This window comes from Lepisma saccharinum, unplaced genomic scaffold (genome assembly GCF_977018435.1).
Source record: "Lepisma saccharinum unplaced genomic scaffold, izLepSacc3.1 HAP1_SCAFFOLD_465, whole genome shotgun sequence".
In the NCBI taxonomy this organism is placed as follows: Eukaryota; Metazoa; Arthropoda; class Insecta; order Zygentoma; family Lepismatidae; genus Lepisma; species Lepisma saccharinum.
This window is the reverse complement of record NW_028143159.1, coordinates 178,116-200,728: the sequence shown is the minus strand read 5'-3', so window position 1 is coordinate 200,728 and position 22,613 is coordinate 178,116. Positions and strand designations below refer to the sequence as shown.

The 22,613-nt window shown below is 37.4% G+C and overlaps 1 long non-coding RNA gene across 1 annotated transcript; it reads right to left on the bottom strand.

The window, feature by feature from the left end:
• Window positions 1-4,153: 4,153 nt before the first annotated feature.
• On the bottom strand, window positions 4,154-15,176 carry LOC145982931 (uncharacterized). The gene is made up of 4 exons (XR_014441207.1): window positions 15,164-15,176; window positions 11,496-11,513; window positions 9,810-9,848; window positions 4,154-4,253 (listed from the first exon to the last, which is right to left on the bottom strand). It is a non-coding gene; the product is annotated as an uncharacterized LOC145982931 (long non-coding RNA).
• Window positions 15,177-22,613: the final 7,437 nt, after the last annotated feature.

Sequence of the window (22,613 nt, the reverse complement as noted above, 5' to 3'; positions counted from 1 at the left end):
ATAGGCACTCACAAACAAACTGGGATCATTGCAACATTCAAACCTAACTCTGAATTTATGGAGCCCATCATCTACAATCCATCCCCAACATTATATTTTCCTGTGTGCCATAATAGAATAGATTACATTGAGTTGATGGTCACTAATGAAAAAGAAGAATTAGTTGATTTTGCTGGAGCCACAACAACTGCTATCATAGAGATACATACAAGAAAAAAATGGAAAATATTGAGATTTATGAGCTACAATCATTCCCCCCAAACAGGAGGACATTTGCAAATTTAAATCAACCCAACACAGAGATTGAGGTTGATCTTGATGTAGGGGATGGCTTTATACACCCTCACAGAGCAGATCTATACATCAAATTTGATGTTGTAAAACTCGATGGTACAGATTATCCGGCAAATTCAAATATAAGATTGGTAGATAATTTTGTGCCACATCTGTTCTCTGAAATTGAGATCAGAAAACATGGTGTTGTTATAAACAGAGTGGATTATCCGGGTATTACCTCCACAGCTTTGGCCACTAAAATTATCCAAAACCGAGGCTTCTTACTACAAAATAGGTGGATTTGAGGCTGGTGATAAAATTATATCTAAAAGCCACACAGTATTGTTCCCCATGCGCCTGTTGCCAGGATTCTTCTCAGATTACAAAGATATTATGTGGAAGGGTGGTTTAAGAATCACATTTAGAAGCGCTGCCAATGATAATAATGCTTTGATGAGGTACAGTACTTTAAACTCTACCGGGGAAGCTATGCCTAATACCCTACCTGATGAAGGCAAGTGCATTATTCAGACTATGGAGCTAAGAATGCCAGTTGTTGAATATGAGGCCAGTTATGCTCTTAAATACAAAGCTGATATAATAAAAAATCCACAGATTCCTTTACAATTTTATACATATCAATGTGTACAGAAGCCTGCATCTGATACCTATTATGAATTTGATGCTACAAATTCATTCTCCAGTATACAATATGACATGCCGGATTTTGTGTTGGTACTGTTTCGGACTGGAAGATACAATAATCAGGAAAAAATTCAAGTAAATTTGATAACTGCAACATCAAGAACATATATCTTAAAAATGGCAGAAATGAGGTATTTCCTAGAGAAAATTACAATTTAGACATGTCCAAGGATGATTTCCTTAAATTATATGAAGCATTTTCAGCATACAAAAGGGTCACTACTAGCAATACTGACATGTATTACACACCAGATGAATTCAAAGCACAGAGACCCATGTTTGTCATCAACACTTCAAAAAGAAAAAAAGTTGTGGTTAATGACAGGACAAACATTAAAATTATCTGTGAATTCCACGATACACTCCCCGATGACACCATATGTAGTGTTATTCTCATAGGTGAAAAATCATATGTTTATGATGTAAGAAATGAGAGAGTCACAGAGCAATTCTAGAAGTCCGGCTCAAACCCAGAGCTCTTGTTTTACAAGGTAGCAATATTAATATTTTGCCATCAGGGATTCCCATATACTCTACCAGGTTTCAAACCTGGGGACCTCTCGATTATAAAACATATAAGCCATGGAACTATATCTACAGCACTTCTGCTTTATGCAGGAAAGCTCAAACATAGCAATTCTGCTTTATGCAGGAAAGCTCAAACACAGAAGCCTCTTATTACAAGGCAATAATACCAACATTTTGCCGTCAGGAAGGCCCATATACTCTACCAGGTTTCAAACCTGGGGGCCTCTTGATTATGTCTACAGCACTTCTGCTTTTTGCAGGAAAGCTCAAAAAACACAGCACTTCTGCATTTTGCAAAAAAGCTCAAATACAATTCAAAGTGGGACTTTGAAATGTGCAATGAATAATCTGTAAGTCTCTCTCGGGTATATATTATCAGAAGAAGGCAAAACTTGAATTGGCTCGGGCTTGCATGACAGCATACAAAAAGCCAATATTCTCTTTACTAAGAATTTCCCTTGGAGTTAATGACATGATGGATGGCATGCAATTTCCCCTGAAAGGGCACAGTGTAGATTATATCTCTTGCATGCCAGCAGATATAATCTCCCAGGCGTGCATAATTAATTGCTTGCCGGGACATGTGACTGATCAAAGATTAGAAAAAACATGCAACAGCCTGCCCTAATGTATTGATCTGTAAGTTGAAGAACATGAGAATATAAGTATTTTTGGTTTAGTAATCTAGAGGCTTCTAGGTTTGAGTCGGCCCCCTCTAGAATCAATCTGAGGGGGGCTCATCTTTTCTACACTAGAATTCAAGATTCCTGGGATTTTGACAGAAAAACACACTGTAAACAATAAGATCATATGGGAACTTGGCATAGTTTTAAGTGTAGGCAAATCTGTCTGTTGAGGCTTCTTCTTTTCTACACTAGAATTCAGAATTTCTTAAAATTAAGAGCATATCACACTTGAAGAATTGGGGCATATGCCCCTCTTGACATTGTTTTAAGTGTAGGCAAATCGGATTGTTCAATCAAATAACCTCTTCTTTTCTACACTTATAAGTTGAGTTTATATTATAGCCAATTATACTACTCATAAACTAAACGTAACGTTTCAACCTTCTAGCAAGGTCTTCTTCAGACTCTGTACCAAGGACAAATGTAACAAGGTACAAAACAGGACGATATATATACACAAACATTACTCCCCTAGAGACTATTAGAAAGTTGATCTGGAACATTCTAGCAGGTGGCTTTCCCTTGTCAACTGTACTTTCACCTAAAAGGCTAAAAATATTTACTTCCATATAGAATGTGGTTGGACATTTTATCTCACGCTTTTTTCCTTCATTTTTCTTCCTTCTCCTCTCCAATTTCTCTCTTGTCCTTTACGCTCTTTCTAACACCATCTTCCATTCTTTGTTTATCTTCAGTCCCCCATTCCAGTTCATTGTGTCTTCTTCACCTTTCTTCTCTATTTCCTTGGCCTCCTTCCATTTTCCAACTAACATTCTCTTCTCCCTTCCTATCTGCTTAGCCTCATCCCACTCTATGTCATGTCCTGTTTCTCTCGTGTGTTTAAATATGAAATGTAAAGAATGTCAGAGTGTGTACATAGGAGAAACGAAAACGAGGCTGAAGTCTTTCAACCTCGTTAGGTTGAAACAACATAGGGATGATGTACGACTTAAGAAGGAGAAGGGACAAAAATTAAGATACATTAAGAAGGTAATAGTTTCCGATATACAATTCACATGTAAATGTTATAACATGTTTTATTTATGTACTTTGTGGTAGCTGACGAAAGGCGATGAAAAATGGAGAATTAACGAGTCTGAGTAATTCCTGTATTCTGTGGATTGCTGGGTTCAGTGTCCTTAGAGATGAGACTCTTTGTTCGTTCTTTGTGTGTTTTCGATATTGTTCCAGTAAAGTATATTCGACTTCAGAAATAGTTGTTTATATTTGTTGTTAAAACAAAAACTCTCCCCCTCTGAAAAGTTTTGTTGGGGCTTTGAGAATTATATGGTTGGTGGAGGAATTCCGCCCCCCTCCCCTAGGGATTTCACACCCTGGCCCAACCTCTCATTTAATAAGATTCAGTGACTGTCTCCAACATTCTTGTGACCTTCGGAATGACACAGTATAAAGACTCATTGATTAATTTGCTTTATTTTACTTCGCTTTTGTGCCGCTTTTAGCTAATTTGCGAAGATGGGGATGAGTGATGATATGATGAAATTGATGAATGGACACTCATAAACATCCAGGCCAGGACCAATATAAAGGAACTCAGACAATTTACATTATTGTGTGAAAAGAGTACTGTCAGTTTCATGGCGAATAATCTTTCATTATCGGTCGGAATGCCAGTTCTCTCTTCCGAAACTTACTTCGTCTCCTTTTGCGAACACATCTGAACGTGAACTTATTTGTATAGAGAAAGTACTAATCGATCAATGGAATATTGAACGACATAGACAAAATTGAAGGATAGAAAGATTTTTCCGTTCTGAAAATGTCCAACCGCTACAATATAAAGCCTTCAGCCCCATATTATTCTCCACACGGTATAACTTTCAACATGTTTAAAGTATAAGCGATTATATGCAACACCTAATTCTCAAATTATATCACCTTGGTTGGTTGACAACTATGTTTATATGGGAGATAAGAAAAAAATATGTTTCAATATGCTCAATCTCTTTATTCTTTCAACTCTTCATACATTGTGTACGTGCATAGATAATAGTGTAATTAACGGTGATAGAATGGTGTGCCTCCAACTACGCGGCACTAAAATGTAAAAAAGTAAATGTAAGGAACAATTTAATACACGTTGAATAACATAATACATACAAGAAAAAGTAGTGTTCTCTGAAGGATGTAAGAATAATTTTTCACGTTAGGATGAAAAGTGAAACGGATTTAAGCAAAATGAAAAGGTATCCTGTTGTTTCCCTTCATTTTGTAAGAGTACTCTTAAGGATGTAACATTAAATGCAAACATTAGTATGCATTAAATGTAAAATTAAATCGCCTCGTTTCTTATTTATTCTTGAAAGTATTTCATATATGGTAAAATTAATATACCTACTCTTACAGTTAGTTCTGAAAAGACAGTAACAACGTGTAGGTTTTTACAAGACTTAGCACGAAATATATGCTTATCTTGTGCAATGTTGAAAGTTTCAAAACATCTCAAGTAAACATGAAAGCACATGAAATATTATTCGCAAAATTCAATGTATTTAGATCACACTTCAAATCTGTAAATATTCACACGTTTAGTCCATAGCATGTGCTTAAATTTATGAAAATGTGTCTAAATCAAAAATTGCATGTACACGTTGGCCGATTGGCACATTTCAAATGGTGTAGATAATATATGGAAATATAAGGGAAATATAAGCGAAACCGTCTATTAATATGGTATTTAGTACTTACGGATTACAAGCTTTTTTTTTTTTTTTTTTAAAAAAAACTACATCAGACAGATGGCGTCCGTTTACATCAATGCTGTTGTAGACGTGTGTGGAAGTTACCGTACACGTGGCTTCACATATCCTCATCAATAGCCGGAACTTTATCAACAATGGCTTGTTTTAGTTTTTAGTAGTCATTATCCGTTTCTTCAAATTTGTTCACCCAAGTCAATGTGGTATTCCCAGACTGTACGTGTCTATGTCGCCCAACATCGAAATGTCCTCTAAAGACATGCTGTACCTGGCACGGAATTCGTTTCGTAATAACTACGAACACAGATAACACGTTGTTGCATTTTCCAGCTTTCCATTGCAACTGACTGTATGAAATGGCGTCTTCTCTTCTATCGTTCCCTTTCCCGCCAACCACGACAAGCTACAGCGCCGTCGCAGTATACAAATTTGAGATGTGTCATTCGGCTTCGCGCCACCCTGTATATTCGACTAAGAATTAATCTTCTTCTTCTTCTTATGGCGCTACAGTCCACTGATGAACCTTGGCCTCCTTTGTGATTTGTCTTCATCTATCTCTACCTTTCGCCACAACTTTCCAATTTCTATACTGGAGCTTCCGAACATCCTTATCCACTCCATCCACCCATCTTGATTTAGGCCTTCCTCGCTTCCTTTGTCCACCTGGGCTATCCAACATCACTCTCTTTGTAGGGTCACTATCACTCATGCGTATCACATGACCTGCCCATCTTAATCTAGCCGCCTTTATTACACCAATAACTGTTGGTTCTTGATATAAGTCGTAGAGCTCCTTATTAAATCGCTTTCTCCATTTTCCATTCTCACATACTGGTCCCAATATTCTTCGTAATATATTTCTTTCAAAGGTCTCTACCAGCTGTTCATCTTTCCTTGAACTGGTCCAAGTTTCCGCAGCATAGGTCAATACAGGTCTTATCAGTATCTTGTAAAGTGTTAACTTAGTTGTTCTGGACAATATGGTGCTCTTAAAATGTCTCTGTAGTCCATAATAGGCCCTATTCGCTGCTATAAGTCGTGCCTTTACTTCCTCCTGTGAATCATTTTCATATGTCACAACAGAACCCAGGTAGATAAAGGCATCCACTCTATCAAAGGTATAATTAGCCATTGTTATGGCCGGTGATGGATTATATCCGTGTGCTTTGCCTGCTGCCATGTACTTAGTCTTCTCTTCATTCACCACCAATCCCATCTTCTTTCCTTGCCTTTCTATGGCCAGAAATGCTTCTTCTACTGCATGTAGAGATCTTTCTACTATGTCCACATCATCTGCATATGCAAGTATCTGGATTGACTTATAATATATGGTACCCCTAATTTGCACCCGAGCTTCCCGTATAACCTTCTCTATGGCAATGTTAAACAACAAACAGGACAGCACATCGCCTTGTCTTAGTCCATTTTCTATTTCAACAGGTTCTGAGAGTTGTCCTCCTACTCTTATCTTACTATTAGAGCCCTCCATAGTTATCCTCACCATTCTTATTAATCCTATTGGAATTCCAAGATCTTTCATTGCCAGATATAGTTGGGTCCTGTTTATACTATCGTATGCAGATTTAAAATCAAGAAATAGATGGTGCGTTCCTATCCCAAACTCCAGAGTTTTCTCCAGTATTTGCCTTAAGGTGAATATCTGGTTAATTGTAGATTTTCCTGGCCTGAACACACATTGATATGTTCCAATGCACTTTTCTACACATGGTAGTAGTCTTTTATATATAATTCTTGCAAATACTTTATATGCAACGTTCAGCAATGTAATTCCACGATAGTTTGCACACTCCATCATGTCCCCTTTCTTATGGATAGGTACTATGATACCCGTCCTCCATTCACTTGGCATCTGTCCCTTTTTCCAGATTATGTTTATTATTTCCTTCGAACCTCTAATGACACTCTCGCCTCCATGCTTAAGCAGCTCTGCTTGCAAGTTATCTATACCAGGTGCTTTACTATTTTTCAATATCTTGACTGCCTCCCATACTTCATCTAACTTTGGACTTTCTATGCCCTCTTCTCCTTCCTCTTCTTCATTTAATCCTTCTTCCAGCATATCTGCACTGCCATTCAATACATCATTAAAATGCCTTCTCCACATTTCTAAAATTTCACTACTGTCACTAATTATATCGCCTGTTTCATTTCTACAGACTGTTGTCCTTGGTTTAAAAACATCTTTTGTATTATTTACCAGCTTATACATCTGTCTTACATTCTTCTGCTCATGCAGGATTTCCAACTGCTTCATCTCTTGCTTCATCCATTCCCCCTTTTTTTTCCTATGGACTTTCTTCTCAATCCTTCTTTTCTCTTGATATTCATCCCTAGCTCTCCTTGTTGCACTTCTTTGCTGCATCCTCTTATATACATCATTCTTTTCTTCGGTTACATTTTGACATTCCTCATCGAACCACGTTTCTTTCTTTACTGGCTTTTGTGTTTCAAGTATTTCCTTTGCTACATTACTGATCCTCAGCTTATATCTATCCCACCTCTCATCTACATTTTCCACTTCTGCCGGTTTCATCCCGACGAATCTCTCTTGTAGTTTACTTCTGTACCTCTCAACCACCGTTGGATTTCTTAACTGCGTGACATTAAATTTAATCAGGCTAGTCGCCTTCATTTTTCGGCTATTAGATATTCTTGCTCTAATCCTTCCCATAATCAAATAATGGTCGGAATCGATATTAGCCCCTCTAAAAGATCTAACATCAATGATATCTGATCTATGTCTACAATCTATCAGCATGTGGTCAATTTGATTGTAAGTTTTTCCATCCGGGGCTCTCCATGTTATTTTATGAATATCCTTGTGCTGGAACAGAGTTGGTGTTATTACTTGATTCCGAGATGCTGCAAACATTATTAGCCTCATACCGTTGTTATTTGTTATTTTATGCATACTTTGTTTACCAATTGTTGGTTGATATACGTCTTCAATGCCTATCTGGGCATTGAAGTCTCCAATTACTATTTTTATGTCATTTTTTGGGCAATCATCAAATGCTTTCTCTAACGCATCATAGAAATCTTCTTTTACATCATCTGTGGATACTTCCGTGGGTGCATGTGCATTGATTATACTGTAATTAAAGAAGTCTCATTTAACTCTTAATGTCGATAATGTTGAACTTATAGCTTTAAATCCTATCACTAGATGTTTTAGTTGTTTATGTATTATAAACCCAGTTCCTAGCATATGCAGCCTTTCATCACAGCTATAGAAGACAGTTGCTTCTCTCTTTTCCAAAACTCCTTTTCCGATCCAACGTACTTCTTGCAATGCCACTATCGCAGGCTTATAATTATTTAGTTGATCCAGCAACATCCTCAATGCACCTGCCCTATACAGAGATAGCACATTCCAGCTCCCTACATATAGATCCCTTCCCTTTCCATAATTCGCTTGTCCATTGTTCACGCCAGTCCGTCGTCGGTAGATCTGTCCGGCTACATTTCTTTGAGGTATCGTAACGTGGTTCCTTTTGTGGGTTAAGAATTGGTTTGGTTTGGTTTGAGTTGGTGTTTTAAGTCCACTTTATGCACAGTAAGGCTAATCGCTACTGGACCTACAGTTTAAAGTGGGATCCGAACCATTTGTGCCTCCACCGGGTATCGAACCCGGGACCCCTCGATTACAAGGTAATGACGCTACCACTGCGCCATGGGGGAGGCCCTATGGGTTAAGAATTAATGGACTTTCAATTATTTGCATCAAAATTATTATTTACACCGGTTTGAAGTGTCCATTTTCATTTCACTCAGTTTCATCCCAGCGGGACTGGAACTTTAACCTGACGTCACGCTACATGGTGGAGATCCTGCGCAGTGGCGGCGATTAGGGTAGACGAAAGGGGGGTGTTGCCCCCCCACTTTTCGCCACTTTTACTCCCGCACTATTTCATACCTTATATACAAAGGGAAATATACTGTCTTTGCCACCCCGGTTTTGAAACCCAATCGCCGCCCCTGATGCTGGGTGTATACAGGGTGTCTCAAAAGTAATAGCGCAAACTGTTACAGGTGAAAGTACACGATAATAGAAGAAAAAAAGTCTCAGTAAACATGGGTCCGCAAACGAGCCGTTTTCGAGATAATTACGAATGTGTGGTTACGAGCTTTATCCATCCTGTTTGATTTCCACGCAACCTCTCGTAAATGTTCTGTTTTGTAAACAAAGAGAAATCCTCGGAACGCGCAAGGAGTAAAGCACTCGGTGTTTACAAAATGCAATCAGTGACGGCTTCTAACCACACATTCGCACACATTATTAGCATTTTACCAACTAGGACGACGTTTACAAACAATGAAGTCAGTGGCGGCTTATAATCACACATTCGCGATTATCTCGAAAACGACTCGTTTGCAGACCCATGTTTATTCAGAGTTTTATACTTCTATTATCGTGTACTTTCACCTGTGTCAGTTTGCGCTATTACTTATGAGACACCCTGTGTGTATATATATGTGCATATTTTGTTAAACTACGCAAATAAAGAACTTCTTCAATCTTTGAATCATTTAATTTAGATTATTATCAATTATTTTTTTATTGGTCAGTGGGATGCACAAGTATTGCTCGGCAAATTGTTCACGACCATTTTCATTAAATTTTCTCTGACGAGCTACGTGTTTTTGAGGATTATGGTTTTGATAGTAGAGATTGTCAACAGTTTGTTTGACTTTCTTTTCGATTATTGTAGCTCTGATTGCGAGAAACAAACATAAACATGGTAACATAAACATAATTTGCTTGGTATTACTTATGTATCCCACTGTATTATTCGCTTGAATTTCTTTCACATCTCTACAATGTACGGATACAAAAACTAATATTTAGCTAAGTTGAGAAAAATGTTTCCACCTTTAAATCATTTTCCAGAAATGCATCCTGTTGATTGGGCTAAAAAAAGAAAGAATTGATTCTTTAGTTTCCTCACTTTTGACAACATAAAAGAAGTTTATAATTTAGTGAATTATGAATATTTAGGAATTGTTCTTCTAATCCACCAGTACTGAAAAAAATTAAGAGAAACCGCACGTCGCGCTATGACGCCAGGGGTCCCGGGTTCGAATGGATGTTTGTGTCTATTCATCAATTTCATCATGTTATCACTCATACACATCTTCTCAAATTAACCAAAAGTAGCACAAAAGCGAAGTAAAATAAAGCAAATTAATCAATCAATTCAATCAAAATACAGAGAACTGAAAATCTATGGTGTAAATGTGTTGTTCAAATGTGCTGTCTCTACCTGTTTTGTGAACTATAATCGTCAAGCATTACTTCTTTCGTTCTATACTGAGGAGTAGAAGGAATTGACTGAATAGCATATTCATGTTCCCTGTAAAATTTGTGATTAGTTAATTGGTATTAGTTATCTACGTTCTCCAAATACTGTCACCCACAAGCATACAGGTATTTCTTATACTGAAATAAATCTAAACAGTAGGAAAGGTTAGACAATTCTTCCCAGTGGGAGACATTTTTCATATATGTAAGCTAATCAGAGAAAACTGTCGAAACCAAAGTGTACGCGGTGTCGACATTGCCCCAGTTTGTTGGGAAATACCGACACTTTGTATAGGGAATTTCGACATCCTATATATCTACCATGTAAAGGTAAATCTATTCCAACACTGAATGTAAGTTCTACAAGTAATAAATGCAATTGCATGCAGTGAATAAACAAAGGATAGTAATGAGACAGATCACTTGATGTTTTGCAACTGTATTTAAGACAGAAAATGGATGACAAAGGTAGCACTTTTCATCAAAGTTTTTTCTAAAATGAATTCCAAACGTGTACTTTGTTGCGTTTCTGGTCAAATTAGACAGCAACCACAGACGACATTCTTCATTTGTAAAAGGTTTTGGGCGGCCTGTGTTTTGTTTGTATTGTTACCAGGCGCCATTTTAATGACCCCATGTATATTGAAATGTACTTTGAACTGTATAGAACTGACAGAAGGTGTTAATGAGAATTGAACATTTAAACTCGACATGCAATACTTATCGAGAAACTGAAAGACTGAAATAAGGGTTAATGTTTAGATGGGAATAGGTACAAAACTTTAATCCACGAAACAAGAAAGAAAAAAATATGAGATATCAGCAATCACAAAGTAAGTGAAATCACGTTAATATAGCAGGGAAATGAATACCCCAGAGCAACACTTGCACTAAAAATTGTCTCGCATATGAAGAAAGTCATAGTTTTGATAGGCCAAGTTTTAAGATATGACAGTGCAATTTGACCCTTTGCTGGAAGGTTTTTTTTTATGAAAAGTAAACAACACATATGTGTACTCTTTTTGTTGCAAAACAAGTAATAACCTCTTGTACAAGATTTACAAAATATGTACAATTTCAATTATACTTTGCTTTCGACAACTGAACGTGTAAATTAGTAATGACATAATTAAAATAATCACAAGCAAGTTAAATATTCATTAGGCTGATCTGAAACTTTGCACATTCAGTAATGAATATATATTTTAAAATGCATTTCTGTGATATGAATCAAATGTTTGTCTACAATCCACCTACCTGCTTGTACAGCCGGTTCTAAACGTAAATAAAGCAAAATACATTTTCATTAACTTCATTGTTATTTGCCATTAGTATATAATTAAAAATAACCACCAAAGAAACCCAAAACATATTATTAATTGATTATAGAAACTAAAAAAGTCAAAATGTGGAAAGATGGTAAGTAAAGTGTAGGAATTCTACTCCTGATCGAATATAAAAATAAGAAAAATGAGACCTTGAATAAATTATTTGATTTATTTTACTTTGTTGTTTCTGGCACACTGAATATTAAGACATGATAGTACAACTAGTCTCTTTGCTGCAAGGGATTATTTGCGATAAGTAATCTACACGTAGTCTACTTATAAACACTCATTCAAAAAATGAAGCACCTAGAAGGAGTGATGTGAATGAAATGAAACTGCACGTGTGGACAGGTTATGTGACTGTATTACAATGATTACAAAATCAGATCAAACGGACAAGAAGGCGTGCAGTGCGGGCCAGTAGCATAAATAACGGTGTCCCGACAGAACGTACCAGCGACAAAACGTACCACTCAGATAAACACCTACCTTCAAGATATTTACTTCGCGACAAAACGTACCACTTCAAGGAAAATGCTTGAACTTAAAATCAAAACAGAATAAAGTGCTTAGTGGCGCGTCGAGTGATCACGTTTGTGGGGTCCCGAATGATGCTCAGTTAGATGTGAAGAAGCGTCTGCAAGAGACGAAGGAAATAGTTCAAGAGGAAGACATGCCAATTACCAAGATTTAGAACGATACTCTAGGCAACCTACACAACAAAGGTTAGGGTAGGTTAGGATAAGTTAGGCTAGGCTAGGTTAGGTTAGGTTAGGTTAGAACTGACATAACTAAAACGAAAATCGAAAAAAGAAGAAAAGATAAAACGAAAGAAAATATGTGGACGACAGCTTAACCACAGCTGATTTTAAACACGCCAAAATAGCTATATATGCATTATATAGTAATTTTGCCAGTCCAAAGCGTGAAAAAAGTGTGATGGAAATCAGCAAAACCATCAAGTAGTACGTTTTGTCGCATCGCAAATAGTTTTAGACTCATTAGAAGACCCTTCGCAGGTAGCCGGTCAGGTGGTAGGTACCTTTTTGTCGCTGGTACGTTTGTCGGTCGTACGTTCGTTCGCGTATTCTAACTAACACGCTCTACGCCCCCCCCCCTCCCCCGCAACTTTCAGTTGTGCGCCCCTATTCATTTAAGAAAAAAAGCTCTCCTTTCTAAAACATTAATTCACGCCTATTTTATTTTAATAAAAATAACCCATATCTCGACAGCCCTCGAAAAGGCCTTGGCCTATCTCCCGACTGCCAGTCACCCTCCCACGATCCTACCTAGAGGTGTGGAGATCTTCAACCAGAAGTGGATTGACGTGGGGTTAGCACGCCGAAACCCCTGTTGTAGGATATTTCCGAGATCGGGTTATGCTACTCACTCGTAGCTCCTCAATTTCCTCACGATGGTGGGTTGCCGTGCCGCAGTCGGAGCGCAGAGTACAGCGCCTTAGACTGCATGGCCACGGAGGAGGACTACATTTATATTAGGTATACACAAATTTGAAAATATATACATGTAATTTTAAAAACTCAATATGCTGACCAGGGCAGAAATTTATTTTATTATAAAACATAAACTAAACGTAACGTTTGAAGGAAAAAGGACGTGAGATAAAAAGGCAAACTACATTCTATATGGAAGAAAATATTTTTTGGCCTTTTAGGTGAAAGTACAGTTGACAAGGGAAAGCCACCTGCTAGAAAGTTTCCAGAACAACTTTCTAATAGTCTGGAAGAGAGTAATGTTTGTGTATATATATCGTCCTGTTTTTGAACCTTGTTAAATTTGTACTTGGTGCAGAGTCTGAAGAAGACTTTACTAGAAGATTGAAACGTTACGTTTAGTTTATGTTTTATAATAAAATAAATTTCTGCCTTGGTCAGCATATTGAGTTTTTAATATCATGGAAACAAGGCTTCATGGTGTTATAATAATGTAATTTTAATCAATATAAAAACTTGTACGAAAGGTTAAGACAGACAAACTGTAAAAAAATATATATTATAATTATAGCCTATATGAAAATACACTGGTACTACAAGAATTACGATATTATTAAATGACCATTACCAGTCCTGAGTTAGCCTTCTTGTGCTATTTTGGTCAAGTCCAGTTTTCGATCCCGATCGCTTTTCATGCTTAACAGCGCCAGTCCACTCAATCATTGTCATTGTATTTCTCAAGAAATTTTGTATTAATTTTAGCTTGAAAAACGACGTTTCAGCTGATGATGACGTCATAGGTAGGGTCAAATACAGCATATAAGCAGCGCATATGTCAGGAATTTGTTTCCTAGTAAAAGGAATTCTGCAAATTCGCTGATGTTCATCACGATTCTAAATTTGATGTCAGTTGACACTACATTCCGAAAACAAACAATTTCTGTAGCTGTAGTGCAAGATACATTTTCTTTACATTCCTCACGGAAATTAGTAGCGGACTGCACTACAAGTACAACAGAAACTTAAGAATATTCGGAATCAGCACAGTAACTAGGGGTGGGGAGGGAAGAAAAGTCAGCATTGTCAACAATTTTCTTGCTTGTCGTCTACCCTTCGGTGACATAAACTATTCAGCTAACGAAGTTCATCATCTACTTTTCTAGTGATTAACATTTTCTGTCCGAAGTTGAAGTCTTCCTTAATTTATTATTATTACTGCGCCCCCGAAGGTCGTGCGCCCCGCACCGCGGTGTTTGCGGGGGTGTTATTTACGCCACTGGTACGGGCATACTGCTGGCCCCATGTCATTACGATGTGGCACTTCCCCGGGCCTTGATATATTCACCGATTCGGTTTGGAATGGAGCCATTGTATCCTCTCCTGAGGCAAATTGTAACTGGCCCTCGATATCCCGCAGATCACCACTGGGTCGGAGTTGACGTCTTATGAGCTGATCCCACACACATTCTATCGGGAACAGATCAGGAGATATTGCTATCAAGGGAAGTAGATCCACATGATGCAGGCAGTCCACAGACACATGTGCGGTGTGTGGACGAGCGTTGTCTTGTTGTAAGACTGCTGTTTGATACACGTGCGAGGCATTCTCTGTGTTCATGACCTTCCCTCACGGTTGACTGACTGTCTGACGCTTCGAAAACGCTTAATAAACACTCTGAGGCCTGATCACGCGGTGGCACAACTAATGCACTCTGGTGGCCGTTCTAGACGTTACGTATCATTAGAACTAATAATTTACAAACTCATCGATGTTACACACGTGTACAAAATGACGTCCAAATTGAACATTTCCTTCTGGGCGAGCAGCTTCTTTTGTAAATGAGTGTGTATGTACTATGTTACTCTGTGTTGCAAAACAAGTACCTAATACTCTCTTGTTCAAGATTTACAAAAAATGAGTAATCTCAATTGCCTTTTGCTATTCAGATTTGAATGTGCCACTCCTTGAACATATTAAAATTAAAATATGTATTTTTATTATATTTTGATTATACTAAAATATATGTAGTTTCAACATAAATTTTAGTATATACAATATGAAATACACATAACATATGTATTTTTTTCTTTTATGGAAAAATCAGAATAAATATCCGAGTAGTACACAAATATTATTGCTTACTTGAAGTGACTGCTGAAATAAAATAAATATATATGTTAAATAATATTATGCAAATTGAATAAAAGATATTGTGTATTTACTGTCAAATAAACTCGAATAAAAATGTATACATTGACAATTGAAACAATCCCTAGAAGCATCTAAGGAAAACCTACTAGGTCTATGTGTTCATACTTAGCAGAGGGGCATTTGTCAATATTTCATAGTCCGTGGGCTTTTGAATTAAGGGAATATGTGACTACCGGTGATACGTTGCTAGTGTGGTACACAATCATGTACTGCCAGTTGTTTTGCCCGCAATTTTGGCACATGGCTTGTGTGTGACGTCATAAATCAAAGATGGCTGCCACTTCATGCACTAACAAAGAAAATCGATCATAACTACTTCAAAATTGGTTTTGACAAATGTGTATACATACATTTTATTGTTCAGAATGAAGAACGGAACAACAATTATTCTTACAGTTTTTTTCATATCTTGCAATGTTATGGAGATATATCTAATGAAAGTATTTCGTGCCCACTTCTGCCCTTTCCCTTTTTACACTTTACTTGACATTCTGCCATCCTGTGATACTTTGTTGATGCCTATTGTTGTTGCCTATGGCGTTTGTGACGTCATAATCCAAGATGGCTGCCTTTAAGAAAGACAACCATATCTCCTTAACTCCTTCAGGAGTCATTTTCTCCGTTTGTAAGTTTGATGGGTTTTCGCACGAAGGGAAGACATGGGTGTGGAGGACACCTTCATTTGGAGGCATGAAATCATGTATTACTATACAGGTTTTGCTGGAAAATGTGTCAGAGACCATACATGACGTCCGAAATCCAAGATGTCCGCCATGGAGGTTCTGCGTATTCTAATTTAGAGTTCGTTGATCAGATTTTTCTAGAGGTATTTTCTGTTAATAATTAAAAAGTGAAAAATATTATTACAATTTTTCTATCTACTGTAGTTATGACAATATCTGTCATAACTGTGACAATTGTAAAGTAAATTAGGCAGATTGTGCCGAAATTGCCGATAGATGGCATTTGAGTGTTAAATTTAACTTGAACTGAAGATTAATACAAAGAGTTGTCAATAGATGGCATCAATGTACTCTAATTCAAAATTAACACGAATGTTTGTATAAGCGATAAAAATATAAGATTGGATTGTGTATACAACAAAAAATAATATTTTCAAAATTAGATTAGCCTATATACATTTACAAAGTTATCGCAATTAGTAACTTGCGTTTTGGCATTGCAACAAAGGAAACTTTCGTCAACGCCGGAAGACGGCGCAATAAAAGTGAACTGGTCTGAGGAACGGGTCATCGAACCCGTTCCTGGTGCATAAGCGGTGGGATGGAGATAGGAGGAATCGACTCGAGGGAACAGTTCGTGGACTCGGTCCGGGAGAAAGAAGAAGCTTTGGTGAATGTAAAAGAAATTGTGATAAGTTTCAATGGAAATCTAACCTAATTGGAGCTGATTGGTGAATCCATTTGCCTTAAATTGTTTGTGAAGGACTGTTCTTCAAAAACTCCGTTGAGCAGTTACTGTCCATGGTGTCTATGAATGGATATTTGAAGTTAAAGGTCATGGAAATTTCCCCCGATGTCAGCTGTCCTGTAAGTAATAATCTGCCGTCTTTTCTTGCATCGCAGTTATGTGAACCGGAAGGATCGTAAACTACACAAGAGTTCTTTCGCACATAAATTAATGCTAGCATCCGAGTGTCAAAATTATGGCCATAATTCGTGTGTTATCGTGGTGTTTAGTTTCGGCGGGTAAATTGGCGTCCTAGGCAGCCATGTTGAACAAAAGGTAATAATAACCGTTGTAGGATTTATTATCAGTCGTAAAGATTGTTATTGGTCTCGGACGTTTGTCTTTACGGAAAAACTTTTGATGTACGATTCAGTTTTGATATCTTTTTGAGAATACAATGCCAGTACATGAAACCTTTGTAATATTCTGGTAGGAAGTGTAGTATTGTGTACTTGGCACATGGTAAATGAGAAGAATACGTATTGTCAAATACAAGTTTGTTTACGTTCTTGTGAAAATAAATAGTTATCGTCGAACCGATATTTCTGACTCCGAATCAAAGATTTGTATCCATGCATGCTTTAGTGTAATTTAATTAATATCATGTTAATCATAATATTTCTTTCAGGATGGGAAGGTTTATCAAGCTCTGGTCTCCCAAGGCAATAAGCCGAACTTCCATTTCAGTAAAAGTTTTTTTTTTTATGATCGAGTCTGCAGTTCTGGGTTGGGGTGTACTGAAAACTAGCATATTCTTCCCCCCCCCCCCCCGGTTAAGTGATACAGTTGAACGTAGTTGAGTTTACGAATTTAATTTATCAGCATAGATTAGATGTTTTGTTTTTCCTTCTAAAAGTCTGCGGGAATATAAATTAAAGGTAAGGGCTAGGGGTGAGCTAAATTCATTAGCCGGACTGATCCTTTTTGCCGGTTGATCAACCTTTGTTTTTTTTGGACGATGATTTTTTTTTTGTTGTAACTTGGAAATATAATGGTATAATCTCACGAGAGCAATCACAATGCTGCGTCACCGTGCGTTGCTGGACGGGATGGTCTCTCCAATACCTAGTCTCGTCATAGAAAGATTATGAGACTTAGGCATTGTTGAATTGTTCGTGCAGATTAACTTAAAAAAAAAAAAAGTAGATTTTTTTTTAAGTAGATTGAGTAAATCTTTCATCATGGGTACTGAACATGAGCCAGTGACGCTCGATGCCCTGTTTGCGTTCATTAAGGAGAGTAATGAAGCTCTCAAAGGGGAACTTGGTGATATATTCATAACTACCACCAGGGAACTTAAAAGGGAACTCAGTGAGAGAAATCAAGCTCTCAAGAGAGAAATTAGTGATAATCTCACCAGTACCAAAAGGGAACTTAGTGAGAGAAATCAAGCTCTCAAGAGAGAAATTAGTGATAATCTCACCAGTACCACAAGGGAACTCAAAGGAGAACTTAAAGAAATGTTCACCAGTTCCACCAGTGAACTGAAAAGAGACTTTGGTGACAGCTTTAAAGGTGTTAATCAGAAATTAAGTGAATTGTGTGAGGATTGGGATGTGATCAGGAAAGATTGCAATAATGACTTTCAGGAAGTAGTACAGAGTCAAAAAGAATTTATAGAAGAACTTAAGGCGGGTCTACTTGAGTTTCAAAGGGGGTCTCATGCAACTTCTCATCCGTTAAATCAGGAGAAAACGGAAATTTCAATTTGTCTCTCACCTTCTGAAAATGAGTCTCACGCAGGCAGGGAGGGGGAGAAAAAGACAATTGAAAATGTGCATGATGACAAAGTCATAAAAATACAGGGTGACCATAAAGTTGATGTGTCACTGGATACAGAATGTGTCAAAAACATGCAGGTTTTTGGTGGGAATTCAGGCGCTTGTGGGGGTGCTCAGATCTTTGTATGTTTTGATTCCACTCTCAAAAATGAAATTCTCACGTATGAATTAGGACAATTTGAGAGAAGGGAACTTGTTGTTGTAAACTGTGCAAACGCACATCTCTCTCCTAATTATATGTTTGTCCCTTGTGAAGCTAAGATAGAGAATGATCATGTAATTGTGGATTCATTGGGAAGAGCTGTTGGTGTGGAAACTCGTCACGTTAACGGGTACATTAAAAGTAATGTGTCCACTCAAGAACAAAGTTGCATAACTAATCATAGCTTAATGGTCTTAGTTGGGGGTCTTTCCTCGTGGGATGATCGAAAGTATACAGCAAGGTTGTCTTTGGAGTTATCATGTCATGCTGGCAAGTTAAATGTTCCAGAGGGATCGGGCTATGTGCATGCACAAAAATACTTCGGAACTGACTTTATTTGTCAACCACAGTGCGGTGTTGACAGATGGCACAAACATATGAACAAAGGGGTATTTCTCAGAAACCTTTCGAAAATGAAATTTAGGTATAGAATCAGAAATGGCGCCAGGTTCAAATTGAAACGAACTAGCAAACCTAGCTTGAATAATCGCTCGGGTGTAAAGAGAACGTTAATGACTCATCCTAAGCATGTGCGTAAAAGAAAATTCAGACAACGGGGTTCGAAACTCAAGAAGAGGGAATTTAGTCTGGAAGCATTTCATGCTATATCCTCTTTTTCGTGTACGTTGATAGTTAAAACAAGCTTGATCATGCATCGTACTCATGTACGCCGAAAATGTCATGAGGATGACCTGAAGTTAATTTTAACTTCATCTTTGTAATGTCCTTGACTTACTTTATGATTATCTGTAAGTTAACTTTCGGTGAAACTTCTAGGAGGTACAGGGACTAACTATCCATTCGAACATGTCTTGTGAAAATTTATTGGAAATGTGACATACTTTCATGTTGAGTAACGCTGCCATCCACTTTTAGATTTGGTCATGGCAATTGAGTTCAGTCTGCTAGTGCAATGAACTATATGTGAGCTAAAATTCTTATGCAGTTGCATAAATTTAAATAAATACGAGTAAATAAATATATAAGAAAAGAGATACGTATATTTGAAGTCATTAATGTTATTTGTATGTAAAACTGGGACATACAGATTACATAAATAATTTGTTGTGTGCATGTATTGTCTCTTGCAAATCGTGATGTAATATCATTTAAGGCCATAGGGTAACAATCTGGCTTATTTTTGGACGGTATCGATGGTACAAAGTCAGTAGTTTTATTGCTAGACATGTTGATCCATTAATTTAGTTTCCGGCTCCGATGCAGAAATTTGAGAAACGTGTATGCAAACCCTATATTAAAAGTATTTACATATAATATTAATAAATAAATTTTAAAGAGAAATCTTTGTTTGAAGAAAGAATTATGCTTTTGTTTTGTTCTGCGAGAACATAAAGTCCAGTATTGTGACCTAAGGACAGGTTCACATGCTCTTCCTTTAGGGTGGTAGTTCCGATACATGATAGTAACATGGTGACTCGAGAAAGTGTCAAAGGGGGATAGCAAGCAAACCGAGGACAGGTTTCATCCCGACACAGAAAAGTCTCGGACTAACTAACCTTAAAGAGGTTTAATAGGAATAATTGAAATTTATATTCTTTATCTCACATTGTATGGTGATGGTAGGGGGAGTAGTTCTTACACTCACACCCGATGGTAACCTGCATTCTAGGTGAAGTAGTGAAATTTTTAGAAAGGGGTTTTCGCATATTGTTAATTTGTTTCTGTTTCGTTGTCAGCAGCTTGGTAATCCTGATGGAACATGTTAATAGCGATAAAGGTGCGATAACTTGGGCACGCGTGTTATTAGAAACACATGTCAGCAGATAACTTTTAATGACAGTATTTCCATCTGACTTTGAAAGATTTTTCTAAAATAATCGAATTTGATTCGACATGCATAAGGAAACATTATTATAAATGCATTGAGACTTTACATTCATGACACCTTTGTGGTAGAGGTATATCACGAAGAGCTTAATGGATTGATGAAAGGTTGCAGGAACTTGACTCACACGTTCGATTCGTGAGTGAGCCTGCTTATACAAATCAAGAGTGAGGTGTACGGTTCAGAAATGACGCATATAGGTCAAGTAGATGATCACCTGCGGTGGGCTAATATGGCCAAGTAGGAGGGATTCAGCGGTGGACCGGAGTATGCTAGTTGGGAACCACAATTACTAACGATAATTAGAGTTGTGAAGATAGGAGAGTTAGACAAATTGCAGAATAAGCTATTCATTTGCAGGTTTGGGTATGTGTTATTGAAAAAAAAAAAAATAATAATAATAATAATAAGGGATTACTTAGAATGTTGATGCCCAGTTTTGTCCGGATTCGAAATATCAGGTAATAATTGCCTTGTTAGTCCAAGTGGAATCTTGCCTGCGGCGGGCTGTGGAGCCAAGTGAGCAAGGTTTTGCGGCGGGACAGCACGCGACTGATGGGTCATTGACTCACTCAATACCTGATGAAATTTGTAATCATGTGGTGACCAGGGCAACATGAGCATTCCCTTCCTGTGAAGTTCATACAGTGTTCTTGTTGTAAATAGTATGATGTTGTAAATGGTGTTGTTGATTTTTTGTGATTATGAGAGTAAATGTTCTATGTTCAGTTGAATATTAATCTATTGTAAGAATTGTTTAGATGGGTTCGGCCTTTAGTTGGGCGCCAACTATGACAATATCTGTCATAACTGTGACAATTGTAAAGTAAATTAGGCAGATTGTGCCGAAATTGCCGATAGATGGCATTTGAGTGTTAAATTTAACTTGAACTGAAGATTAATACAAAGAGTTGTCAATAGATGGCATCAATGTACTCTAATTCAAAATTAACACGAATGTTTGTATAAGCGATAAAAATATAAGATTGGATTGTGTATACAACAAAAAATAATATTTTCAAAATTAGATTAGCCTATATACATTTACAAAGTTATCGCAATTAGTAACTTGCGTTTTGGCATTGCAACAAAGGAAACTTTCGTCAACGCCGGAAGACGGCGCAATAAAAGTGAACTGGTCTGAGGAACGGGTCATCGAACCCGTTCCTGGTGCATAAGCGGTGGGATGGAGATAGGAGGAATCGACTCGAGGGAACAGTTCGTGGACTCGGTCCGGGAGAAAGAAGAAGCTTTGGTGAATGTAAAAGAAATTGTGATAAGTTTCAATGGAAATCTAACCTAATTGGAGCTGATTGGTGAATCCATTTGCCTTAAATTGTTTGTGAAGGACTGTTCTTCAAAAACTCCGTTGAGCAGTTACTGTCCATGGTGTCTATGAATGGATATTTGAAGTTAAAGGTCATGGAAATTTCCCCCGATGTCAGCTGTCCTGTAAGTAATAATCTGCCGTCTTTTCTTGCATCGCAGTTATGTGAACCGGAAGGATCGTAAACTACACAAGAGTTCTTTCGCACATAAATTAATGCTAGCATCCGAGTGTCAAAATTATGGCCATAATTCGTGTGTTATCGTGGTGTTTAGTTTCGGCGGGTAAATTGGCGTCCTAGGCAGCCATGTTGAACAAAAGGTAATAATAACCGTTGTAGGATTTATTATCAGTCGTAAAGATTGTTATTGGTCTCGGACGTTTGTCTTTACGGAAAAACTTTTGATGTACGATTCAGTTTTGATATCTTTTTGAGAATACAATGCCAGTACATGAAACCTTTGTAATATTCTGGTAGGAAGTGTAGTATTGTGTACTTGGCACATGGTAAATGAGAAGAATACGTATTGTCAAATACAAGTTTGTTTACGTTCTTGTGAAAATAAATAGTTATCGTCGAACCGATATTTCTGACTCCGAATCAAAGATTTGTATCCATGCATGCTTTAGTGTAATTTAATTAATATCATGTTAATCATAATATTTCTTTCAGGATGGGAAGGTTTATCAAGCTCTGGTCTCCCAAGGCAATAAGCCGAACTTCCATTTCAGTAAAAGTTTTTTTTTTTATGATC